We start from the raw sequence: 12,805 nt of genomic DNA on the forward strand, positions 1-12,805 counted from the left end.
TTAAATTAGTGTTAAAACTTTGAAACAAGACTGGTGAACATCTTAATACGACTGACAAGACGTTTTTTCTCCATCTTTTCTCTGACATTTTGCTTGACTGTTTTATTATTGTTCATCTGTTTGTACCAATAATTGGCTCTTACCACACATTTCCATTGATCTTTAATGATGATGTTTAGAATATTTCCTCCTTTCCCTTCAACTCTGAAAAGGCCTTTTCTTAAATAATACTCACAGTTCAATTTCATCGACATCAGGTCTTATTGAGCCGTGACTCGTTTCATCTGTAGTTTTAGTAACTAACTCAACAAACAGTAATCTGTGACATCACATCTGATTTCTTTCTTTTTGTATAAAATAGAACAAAGTGTTCATTCCAACATTTAAACATTTAGAGAAAAGACTGAAGAGAAATCAGAAACAATCCAGCACTGAACCACCTCTGTTAAACTGACGTGTACAGTCACTAAAACCCTGTTGGCTTCAGAAGACTATGACTAGTGTCTTTACTGGAACCTGCATGGACCTGAATTTAATCTCAGATACTGTTTCTGTTTTAAAGTCTTATTGTCTCACATGTCAGCTGAAAGCTTCCTGTACCATCTGTCTGAAATCTAATATATATTCAGCAGGTCTCAGATGAAGCTCTTCCTTCATGGTTGTGATGATGTTGTAACTACCAACTCGTCCTGTTTCACATCAACACTTTTAGAGCTAGATGGAAAATCCAGAGATAACAGAGCCAGTCCTTAAGCAACTTCATGATACTGGTTATCCAGGACGGCCATTGTTTCACTCAGTGAGACCAGATCACCCAGAGAGACCCAGACTCAGCTAAACCAACTTCGGGATTCAGGCCCCAGATGTGAGGGAGTAATAAAGATGGAGAAAAAGATCCTACATGTGGTTTGTTTGTGAAGTATATGAAGTGTGACAGCAGACTGAGATTAGAGAATGAAGAAGAAGACAGATAGCTCTCCTGAAGGAGCTGAGATGAAGTAGGAAACAACAAGAGGAAGAAGAGAGAAGCCTTTTGATCGAAGAAGAGGAAGCAGACAGAGTGGCAGAGTTTTTATGATTCATTTCTGATTTGGATTCCACACACATGGAATCATTTTCATTTGCTGAATCATCATGAACACGTTCAGAGACTCTGCTGCTGCTGTTCTTCCCTTTTACACTTCTGGAGGAATATTAGTATCAGGAATATTAGAAAGGGTTACACGTCACACTTACTCACTGATATCATCTTGTTGTGTGGAGACATTTGTCTGTCCAGCTTCCTGTTGTGTGCTTGTCTCTAGTGTTAGTGGAAGTTGCTGACTGTGATCAGAGCTACAGGCTGCTCACTGACAGTCACAAGTCTGCCACTGGCAGGAGTGGCCTGGTAATCTGGCATAACGGACAAATGCCCGGTGGACCGACAAACCTTTGGGGCTGGTGTGCCCTAACATGGTCCTAAGCCCCACTAAATAATAAGAAAAACACTTATTAGATTTTTTTATTATAGTGCAGACATCTACTCAACAAAGACAAGCAAGAATATTGAGACACAGACGGACAAGTTGTTGCTGAACTTAAGGAATGTTTACTTGAGGTAAAGGAAGGAAGCTATTTTAGTTTGCTATAAAACACTAGTGTTAGTGTGGATGCCACAACCTTTAGTCCAATCTGTAGTCACATTTCCAATACTCTAAACACAGTTAGCCCCACATCACTTTGTTCATACCATGGGTCCGTGTACATTCTGATAGTTTGTTTTTTCGTTTGAACAATGAAATGAACAAATGAGAAAACCACCTTTTTTTTGTTTGTGGTGTCGAACCAAAAACGAAGAAACGAGAAAAACAAGTAATTCAGATAACGGTCCGATTTTGGTTTTTTGAAATTCCTATTTTTATTTCTCCGTTTGAAGATAGATGTTAACAAAAGAAAGACAGGTGAGCCAGGTGACCTGGAAGTAATGGTAAACAACATGTTAAAATAAAAGCCAAGTCTGTAAAACGGTCAGATCTGTAACATTATGCAGCACTAACGTTATACCAGGGTGATTTTAGATGAAAATAAATAAATAAACCTGGACCGAGAGAAATAAGTTAGTAACAGTAGTTGATGATGCACTATAATATTGCGCATTTATTCAAACAGCAAGAGTCACATTTTTTTAAGTGCATTTTTGATGCAGTACAGTTGTAGGTTAATATAGGTTAACCCAAGAAATTAATGTGGATGCAGAGTTGTTACTGTCAGTGCTATATTTTTAATATTAAATTCATATTTAATGTGGTTTCCAAAGAATGAACCAAGCTGTTTCCCCTTTCTACCAGCAGGTGTCAGTATAACTGAGGGCCTGTACTGTTCCTAGAATAGGACTGTGCATTGTTTGTTTCATGTAATTGTGTATTTACATTTACTCAATTAGCAGACGCTTTTATCCAAAGCGACTTAGATTTGAGAAACAACAGACAAGCATAAATAAGCATCAATGCAGTATTTTATAAAAGTGACAATAAATACTAGTAAGAGCTATTAGAACATACAGCATCAAAGAGGTAAATTCTTAGAGAAAAATGACAACAGGCCTGTCGCCCTGACATCTGTAGACATGAAGTCCTTTGAAAGACTAGTGTTTGCTCACCTTAAGGACATTACAGGCCCCTTGCTGGTCCCCCTGCAGTTTGCCTACAGGGCTAAAGCTTGATTTATCCTCCTGCGTAGGGTCGTAGCCAGCATTTATACTTGTACATCCGTGTGTCCATCAGTCTGCAATTACACCCCCAAAGATATTTTAGGAGCGCGAGAAGCAGGAGATTGGCAGGGCAGCTGATTCTGTTAGTGAAGTTAGTGGTCTACAGGTCTGCAGTGGTCTACAGGTCAGTGGTACTCTACAGTTCTAAGGTAATGTGGGCTGTTTTGTTGTCAGGCATCTGTTGGCTGGTCTAGGCACCAAGGCAGAACCTAAATTAAATTATTTCATGATATTTATTATATTTGCTTTATTCTGACTAACTAAACTTTCTGCATTTATTGGCTATAATAAATTAAATAAATATGCAGATGTTGCCTAAAAGGCTAGGATATACATGAGCATATACCCACAGATGCACACACAGGAAAATAAAATAAAATAAAAGCAATCATACATACATGCATCCATAGTAATCATCCTCCAAATCTTTTATTCCTTCCACTATCAGGTTATTAAATTCAGACAGCAGGCACTTTAAATAGGATCCTTATCAACAGCTTAGTATGTATGTTTGTATGCAGCCAAACTACAGAGCAAAATCACACTCTGGTTGAACCAATATACAGTGCAGTCACAGTAAATACTGTACTTGAATAGCATTCTTTGGACCTGCAAATGTTCTAAGGCCCCATGCACACAACTGTGTTTTCATTTTAAAAGAGACCTTTTGCAACGTTTGCACCTCCCGTCCAGACTAAAACGGTGAAGGCATGAAACAGTTAGGGCTAGTAAGGCTGTGACGGGGCCGGCCCAGTGTCAGTATAGAAATTACCCAATGGGCCACTCTCAGTTCTTTATGGGTCAAGGTTGTTTATATAAATGAATGATTTACGCAGGGAATTCACTAGGGTTGAAAGGCAGGGGGGCTTAGCCCTCAGTGTATGCGCAACTTGCACTTGCAAAATCTTCAGGGGGGGCCGCCAGGAATTTTGGGCCCCATGACAACAAAATCAAATTGGACCCCCTCTGCACATAGCTGTCACTACTTCTCTAGGACTTAAATGTCCCATCAAAAGCTTTACATAACACTAATTAAAGGCTTGCAAGTATCTGGCTTCTTGTAGTTCAATATTAGTCCTCGCACAATATTTACTGCTGGTGATTTGTACATGCAAGTCTGCATACAGGATGCAGGTCACTATTTGCTTCTCAAATAAATTGCCCTTCATGATGGGAATGATAAAGTCTGTATCTATAGATGTCATTTAACGGCCATAATTCAATCTAAATGAACGTATCAGACTGAATTATTTTAATCCAGATTGAAAGGTAAGCTGCTGTCCAGCATCCAGTACAGACAGGAAGGTGTTTTTTTTATTTTATTTATTTCATAATGATCATTATGTGAGAAAATAATAGATAGAATTTCTGTCATTAAGAAATATTTCATTGTCTTTTTTTGTTCTGGTAAAAAGAGCAAGAGTGAGACAGCAGGAGGAGAGTGAAGGTGAGGTTGTGAGCATGGAGTTGCTGAACAGCGAGCAGAGGGAGTTACGGTTATAGGTGTCATTTACACTGGGGATGCTGGAGATATGTCCCCATCACTTTTTGAAGGCATTTGTTAAAAACGTTTTAAAAAACTGCACCCACCTATGAAAAAGATTTATTTGCGCAATAAATAAACATGCAATGCAGGCATGTAAAAATAGAAGAAAGATCTGTGTTGTCCAAACGTAATAAGCTATTTATTACTCTATTGAATTCTGCAATATTTTTTATATTCTGATAATTGTAACCTGTCATCTGATTTTTGTGTTTCTTTTCTAAATGGTATTAAAATATTTTCTTGTCTTATTCTAATGAATTTGTGCAATGTCACCCCTCATGGTCTAAGTTTTTTCACACCCCTAATCCGAGCCCTTAAATGTCCCAACCACTTTTCAACACAAAGTGATGGGTAGGGACAATGATGGTGATTATGGTAATTTGTTATAAATAATATATTAAACATTAGTAAATAATTAAAAGGAAAAGCAGCAAATCTTCCTGTGTGAGAAGCTGAACCATGAAATATTTTTACAGGAAAAATGACTTAAAATAGTCAATGATTATTATTCTGTCACTCAACTAATTCAATAAAATAGTTTCAGTTGTACTTGTTTAAACTGCTGGGTAGCTTAATTCATAACAAAACATCATATTTTATGAACTCTTCATGTGTTTGTGTGTAAAAATCTTAATTTGTAAAGTAATTAAAGCTGTCAGATAAATGGAGTGAAAAAAAGTCAAATATTTCCCTCTGTGTTGTGAAGTAAAAGATAAGAATAAAGTACAAATACCTGTGTTGAACTTGAGTACAGCAGTGTAGTAAATGTAGCTGGGGCAACCAGGGTTTGCATCACCTAGCCGACCCGCAATACATCTTGTCGTGTCTAAATTTGAGTAATAGCATGACAGTTCAAATTTATGAAGAAGATAAAGATTTGTATTGCAAGTTACATGACAATTACCTGGAAGTTTTGAGAGGAGCGCTCACAGTAAGCTGATGCAGGTAGAATGGGCAGCCCCTACTGTCACCTGCAGCTCACGTTGGACTATCAAGTCGGCAAAAATCAGCCGCAGTCATCTCGAACGCACTTAGTGTGTGACGGCCCACAGTCCACTGCAGAGTCCTGGTTCTGTGTTTAGGCCATGGTTTGGACAGGATGGAAGACATCCAGCAGCTGCTGGAGCTTCAATAATGTTTGCTGCCCGTCTTGTTGTCAATAGATCTTATTCACAGATTTTAACAGCATTTTACATTTGACCTTAATGACCTTGAAGCTGAAGAAACAAAAACTACTCATATTTATTGTGTCCAACTTGTTCCAGCTCTTCAGTGCTGCCCCAAGTCTTTCATAGAGGTCATCAAGGAGTGAAATGAGAGGCTCGCTGTTGTACGAGCCAAAGAGGAGTTTATGCATTTTTATTTTTCAGGTGTAGATACATGTTGCAAACAATCAGTCTAATTTACAATAATGTGTGTTTTGTTTGGTTTGAATATAAATTTATCAGGTTTTACAAAAGTAAAATAAAATGTAAATACATAGAGTTTGTCTGATAAAACAGATGATGAACTGAAAGATGTGGTCATTAAATGCATTTTGTGTCAAAGCAATGAAAAGTGATCCACAGTTTAATCCCCACTGACTTTTGCTGGGACCGAGTGGAGAGTCTCAGTGTTGTGAAATGTGTGTCTGCAGCATCACATTAACATGTTGTTATATTTCTAATTTCTTCTGTATTAACGGAGACTAAAGAGGTTTGCAGGCTACATTCACAACACACAGTTTTCCTTCAGTTGTGTTTGCATCTGTTTGGGCTGCTCATTAATGCAGCTGAATAGCCAACTGATGTCCACATGTTCAGCTCTCTGCCTCCTATTCAAGCTGATCACCTGGGGCCTGCACCACGAAGCGAGTTCAACATACCCAGGGTATGTTTTTGTTATCTGGCTTAACTAACCCTAACAATCACGATCGGGATAAGCGGCACCACAAAGCTGGTTATCAACTCGGTAAGTCAACCCAGGGTTTCCCAATCCAGCCGGGAGCTCGTTAACATAAAAGCGGCGGTGTTAGCAGCAGATGACCAAACGCAGACATGAACAAGTCCACTGTCAGCAGAGGGTCATATTTTATGAACGAGGATTAAACTGTAACACTACAGAAATACAGTAGCACGCCTGAATCTGACACATGCAGGGAGACAGAAAATCGCAGACAGTGTGAATGCCTAAATAAACAGGCGTAGTCTATAATAATGCCTTGATTTGATGTGTTCTTATGAGCTGTATGAAAATATCAGCCTAATTCTTTCAGCTCGGCTGTGTGTCTGCGTTTCCACATTAAAAGATAAGTGGTCTTCCACCTCACTTTAAAAAACTTGTCACTTCAAAAATGAGATTAATTTATTTAACACACTCAAATGTGTTCCAGACATTGTTCTAAATTAACTTCACAAAGCAATGAAACAAAAACTCAATTCATGCCATAAAATGTGCTCAAATAGGGGTTGAAAGACTGAATCTCAACATTTAAACTACTGAAAATTCACTGTTTTGCGCCCATATCGCAATAGGTGGGGGGGGGGGGGGTGACATGACTACAGTCTCTGTAGTTGGCCTAAGAAAGCTATACTAACCTAAAATAAATAGCCTACGTTCATATTAAAATTTAGTATTTCACTATCCCTACCAAACTGCTCAAAATATTCAGCCTCACATAAGAAAAATAAAACCTATTTATTTTAACGTCTGCGTCAGGCTGTGTGAAATGAACTAGTAGCAAATAAAAAAATATTAAAACACATTTCAAAGCAGTAAGTAGGCTTATCTAGCTGTATGTAAAAAACCTGTAGGCAACAATAGCCTAAGGCTTTTAATCAGTCTCTGAAGGATTATATCGCTATAGTCAAGAGTTTCTTCACATCACCGCTGCAAACATAAAGCAGCCTATTGGCTAAAACAGTCTGTGGGATCTCCTACAGATGGTGATGTCATTTTCCAGGAGAGCTGATTGGTCAGTAGGCGACGTTTTCACAAAGTTGATCTCTTATCTGGAACATAACCTGCTCCGGAGCAAGTTAGCCGTTCAGCATCAGTTACCATGGAGATCTACTCTGGTAAGAAGTGAACCACCTTCGTGGTTCTGAAAACCCAGAGTTAACCCCGGAGTTACCTGGATAAGCTGAAATCCTGCTTTGTGGTACAGGCCTCTGAAGAGAGGTGAAAATGCGCATCAGTCGCCTTTTCAAGCAGCTGATCCCCATTTGAATAGAGAGCCGACCTGGACAAACACACGATGGCCCGTTAAGTGAACAAACAGCTTCACTGTGATGTTAATGATGTGTTTGGACTCTCTTAGCTGCCGAGAGAAGCAGCAGATGTTTGTAAACAAACTGTCTGTTTCATCTGATTTCACCATTTAAACAGTAACCGTAATATAGCTACTCCTTTGTGGCCCGGGGAGAAAGTCCCAGACTCCCTTCAACAATCCTGCAGTTTAGTGACTTGTTGAGTTAGAGGACACTTTAGAAACTTTGTGAAACGCTGTCTACGACTAATTCTTAATGATTCTGCCTTCTTGTAAATTCAACATTAAATGTGACACATGAAGTATTTCTTTCTTTGTGTAAAAACATGATGACAAAAAGCTTCAGCAGGATATTTTCATGAGCCTCTGATGTGATAATAACAAGCGCTTCATTAAAACTCTGCTCTGTGTGAAGCACACTCCCTCATACACATCAAATATGATCAGCTGGTTTCAGGAAACCAACTAACTAAACTTCATCTTCTGCCTGAAATCAAGGAGCCATGTTTCTAAACGGCCTTAGCGACAGTAACTAAGGGGCGGGGCGCCGTCACAGCGAGAACGCGGAGGCTCCGCGGGATCCGGAAGTGCTCCGAGACCAGAATCCAGACTCAGTCCAGGACAACACGGTCCACCAGTCACAGACCTGCAGGACGATGGAGAACCAGAACCCGGACCACAGGAGCCAAACAGCAGCCTCGTGCTCTGATAGCACCGATGTTCAGGTCAGTGTTCATGACTTCATCACGAGACAAAGACACGAGGAAGAGTCTCGAGGGTCCGTGTATCATCCGTTCATTCTGTTGTTAGAGATCAGAGCCTGAAAACCCGCTCCAGGGTTTGTGTTGACGTGGTTTGATTTCCAAAGTGTCTCCGTGATTCCTGTTTTCATCTTGAAGAGAGGAAGCTGAAAGAAAAACTCACGAGCGTTTCTCTTTTCTTTGTTCTGGGAGTTTTCCGCGCGGCGCATGCGCGGTGCAGCCGTGTTGTGTCGGGAGCGCGCAGCAGAAACAATGCTGGTGAAAAGTGAAGCAGAGTCATTATATTTCCTCGTGTGTTGGTGAGTTTATCACAGTGACAAACAGTCTGCCTGCGTTATTATTCTCTGAATGACCTGAGACAGGAACGAACATGAGCTGCAGGTTTTAAAGTCAAACAGCTGCAATTACACAACAATTTATCATTGGCATGATTTTAATGGTATTATTTGTAAGTACAAACTGCAGACTGACGAACCAGGGTTAGGGTTACATTTAAAAAAAAACATTTATTAAAAGTTTTATTCTTTTTACGTGTTTATTTACAGCCTGTCAACCCTTTGCTCCAGTGAGCAGCGGATTTGTGTTTCTGTGAAAAGGCAGATATCACAGCTACTGGGTTTCACTCAGCGACACTCTTGAAAGTGACAGCTTTTAAATCAGTCGCTCTCCCTCTACACTCTCACTGCGCTTAAACACAGCATGCATCCATCTTCTCTGTCTTTTCACTGCAACTCTGCATCGCAGTGTAACGTTATATATTTATTACTTTAAAAAATAACAGTGGCAGTAAAACTTTTTCTCATACTATGATTCTTAAACTTTGCAATCAATCCACAGTTCACCCGCGTGCCGAACCATGCAGAGGTTTGGGGGGAATCATTTTCATGGCCAAAAAACATTAAAAACACCCCCGTGTTACAGCCTCAAACAGATAAGATGGAGAGAAAGAGGATCCTTATGAGGATTTGCAAGTACAGTTCAGGTGGCTCAGCCTGGAGAGCGAGAGAGCTGTGTGACTAGCCATTTACTGTGAGCTAATTATTCATAATATTTTATTTGTAGTTATTACACTATATTTCCTAGCCTACACCACCATTACATTTTTCCTGCCACGCCCCCCTTAGAGGCTGCTCACGGAAACCGAGGGGTGCACGCACCACACTTTGGAAATCGCTGCTTTAAAGGAGACCTATTAAACTGCTTTTCCAGTCCAATATTTTAGTTCTGTGACTCCTGTATAGCAGCATTGCACCATTCAAAGTTTAAAAACTTTTTTTGTTCTTATTCACCTTATTTCCCACGGCAACAAGGGTGACGCCATTGCGTTCATTTTGTCATCCTACTTGCTGAGAGGAACCTATGCTAGCTACTAGCCACCACTGTATAGCCGTAACAATAGACGAAGAAAATACGTTATGTCAAGTATTAATTGTTCGGTTAGGGGCTGCCATAACAATTGATCAAGAGGAGAGAACAGTTGCAGCAACGATGTTATGAACACAACGTGAAGCGGTCGGAGTGTTGAGGCGCACTTTACAGTTTGTACCCACCACCTAAAGAGGAGGAGCACCTCAGGCTGAAGGCGCTAAACTTGAAGTGTCCACCCAAGCGCCCATATGTGTGTTCGTACCATTTTATGGACGGGAAGCCGACCGATGAACACCCTTACCCTGAGAAATGGCTCGGCCACGATACCCCGCTAAAGATTCAGGTAAGCTAACTTAGCTAGCTATGTGCTTGTTAGATTTGTGAGTCGTTCTATAAATACATTTACAGAACAGTAACGAGCAGTTAATAAAATACAATGAATCGTGCATGATTATTATTGTCCACCTAAATATTTCATATTTAAAATGATAATGTGAGCTCCTTCATTACAATCTTACAATAGCTCACATTATTCTTGGAGTTGGAGAGATTGCAGATGCTTGCACGCCAGCTATCTACATCTCTCATTCAGATTTTGACCTTTGTATTAATGCTAAAATTAGAGATATTTTTTGTATATTGTTTGTTTTTAATGCATCTCTCTGTCACACACTGTTCTGTATAATTATAGTTGCCATTATATATTAATTCTCATTATGTATTTTAAATACTAATGTAAAATATGTATTTATGGTTATGTTATTTCCACAGATGCATCGATGAGCATCAGCGAGGAAGTGGAGAACTGTGAGGGTGACCACATCCAGAAGCCTCTGAACTGTGATGCAGAAACACAGTGGGAGGATCCACCTGTCTCAGACAACAGCTACGCTTTAAATCACAACTCAGTCTGAAGCCTCTGACATGGGAACACAATGCATTGAACCAGCTCCATTGTACATAACGCAACAATGAAACAACCACCTTTGGCGATGAAGTAATGGCTGACAGAGGCTTCACCATCACTGATCTCCTTTATGAAAGAGAGGTCAAACTTGTCATTCCAGCATTCACCATGAGAGGCATGCAACTTGAAGAAGACACCACCAATACTAGGTGCATCGCCAATGTTCGTGTCCACGTTGAGCGGGTCATATGCCGACTGAAAAACTTCAAAATCCTATCTCAAACTAAAATGGATAAAATTTTATCCATTTTAGAAGCGACATCATTTCTGATGTAGAGGATGAATGAGATTGTTGATTTGTAGGTGCGTTTCACATCTGTTGATGCATTTAGCTGTTTTTGCTTTAACTAATCAGTGTAAATAGTAAGTAGTTGTTTTTCTATAAACCTTTACACTGCGACCAGATGTTACCTGTCAATTGTTATTTCTTATAAAGCCATATAATGTGAGCTCTGTAGTTTTACTGTAAAACTTAAGAATTGATTTTGAAGGATCAAGTCATGTCAACAAGTTCAAAAAGTAATTCCATCTTGGTTTATTACATATGATAATGAAATATTATCTGTACATAAAGGGCAGTAGAAGATGTCTCTAGCTCTAACAAACTTCTTACAACAAATTTTAAACAACTTATCTTAAATTACACATTTACTTAAAAAGAAGTCACAACTATCTCTCGTTCAACACAACTGATTTAATACATTTAAAATAGTTCCAGTCTTCTCCTACACACTCTACATACCACCCCAGTTACCTAAACCCTAATTATTCTTGTTACAGCATATTATTTACAAAGTATCTTGTATCAGTTGTAATTCATACATCAATGGAGTTTGATAGGTTGATAACCTTTAAATGCAACCAGAAGAAAAAAACAAAACAAACGACATCAGCTCAATATTAATTTCTATGCAGTGATTTACTATCCAAGCCCCTTATTTGAATAATATTCCAAATGTACAACGTCAGCATTTTTGCTTCACACTAAACACATGATCAAAGAGTTATTAAATCACATCTAAAAACCTAGAGCAGTTCATCTAAGAATAAAGATTAATCCGAATAATAATAATAATTCACCTTTAAACACAGCTCTTAAATATACAAGTTAATCATGCGTCTAAGTGTAACCATTATATCGACTACTGACAAATCGAAACGAATCATGTTTACATTTCCACCCTGAATGACGTAATAATGTAAAGCACCAATATCCTCTGCTATCATGACTCACGACTAATAAGCCCATTAAACAATCACTTAAACTAAACCCCAATGTTGATAAATTAAATTAAAGCAGGCAAAATAAACAAGCGCACAGCAGCATCTCAAAAGCGCCAATCCGAATAATAATAATAATTCACCTTTAAACACAGCTCTTAAATATACAAGTTAATCATGCGTCTAAGTGTAACCATTATATCGACTACTGACGAAATCGAAACGAATCATGTTTACATTTCCACCCTGAATGACGTAATAATGTAAAGCACCAATATCCTCTGCTATCATGACTCACGACTAATAAGCCCATTAAACAATCACTTAAACTAATCACCATGTTGATAAATTAAATTAAAGCAGGCAAAATAAACAAGCGCACAGCAGCATCTCAAAAGCGCCACGCTGGTCTTTTAAAAAAAAGCCATTATATCTTGCCGCATGCAAATCATTAACCGGAGTCCAAATAAACTTAAACAAAGCAATCACTCACATACCAATAGCGTCTCTGAGACCTCCTGCACACTGATGCTGTTAATCTTCGTTGCCTTCTCCTTCTTTGCTTAACTCAAGCACATTTGCCAGCCCTAATTCACATTAAATTGGCGTCTTTTCCCACCTGGCTGCAGCGGAAACACCTCCGTGAACCTTCACCTCAGGCGAACATCTCAGCTCAGGACTTCCCCTCCAGGTGATCTCCCAATCAATCAGTGGTTGGTGGTATTGGTATGCGAGAAAATAATTTAGTAATTTAGCTATGAAAAATTTAAACCTAAACACAGGTAGTCGAACATGCTTGAGACCATCTCTCAGCTCATCCTGGGAGCAAAATGAAGGAGTGGGCGGCAGAGGTAAATGGTTGGGCATTACCTCTGATGTCAGCAGCACATCAGTGGCTTGGTGGTGAGAAAAGGTGATGTCCATTAACTGCTTTGGGCAGAGGTTC

At 39.2% G+C, this 12,805-nt stretch overlaps 1 protein-coding gene across 1 annotated transcript in view; it reads right to left on the reverse strand.

Moving 5' to 3' along the window:
- LOC119912601 (zinc finger protein 2-like) overlaps positions 1-12,805 on the reverse strand; it is a 746,717-nt gene that overhangs the window by 119,632 nt on the left and 614,280 nt on the right. The gene's annotated exons all lie outside the window — the stretch shown is intronic.

Source organism: Micropterus salmoides, unplaced genomic scaffold (genome assembly GCF_014851395.1).
Source record: "Micropterus salmoides isolate LMB-PRFRI ecotype aquatic unplaced genomic scaffold, ASM1485139v1 Ms_hic_scaffold_2, whole genome shotgun sequence".
NCBI classification, from domain to species: Eukaryota; Metazoa; Chordata; class Actinopteri; order Centrarchiformes; family Centrarchidae; genus Micropterus; species Micropterus salmoides.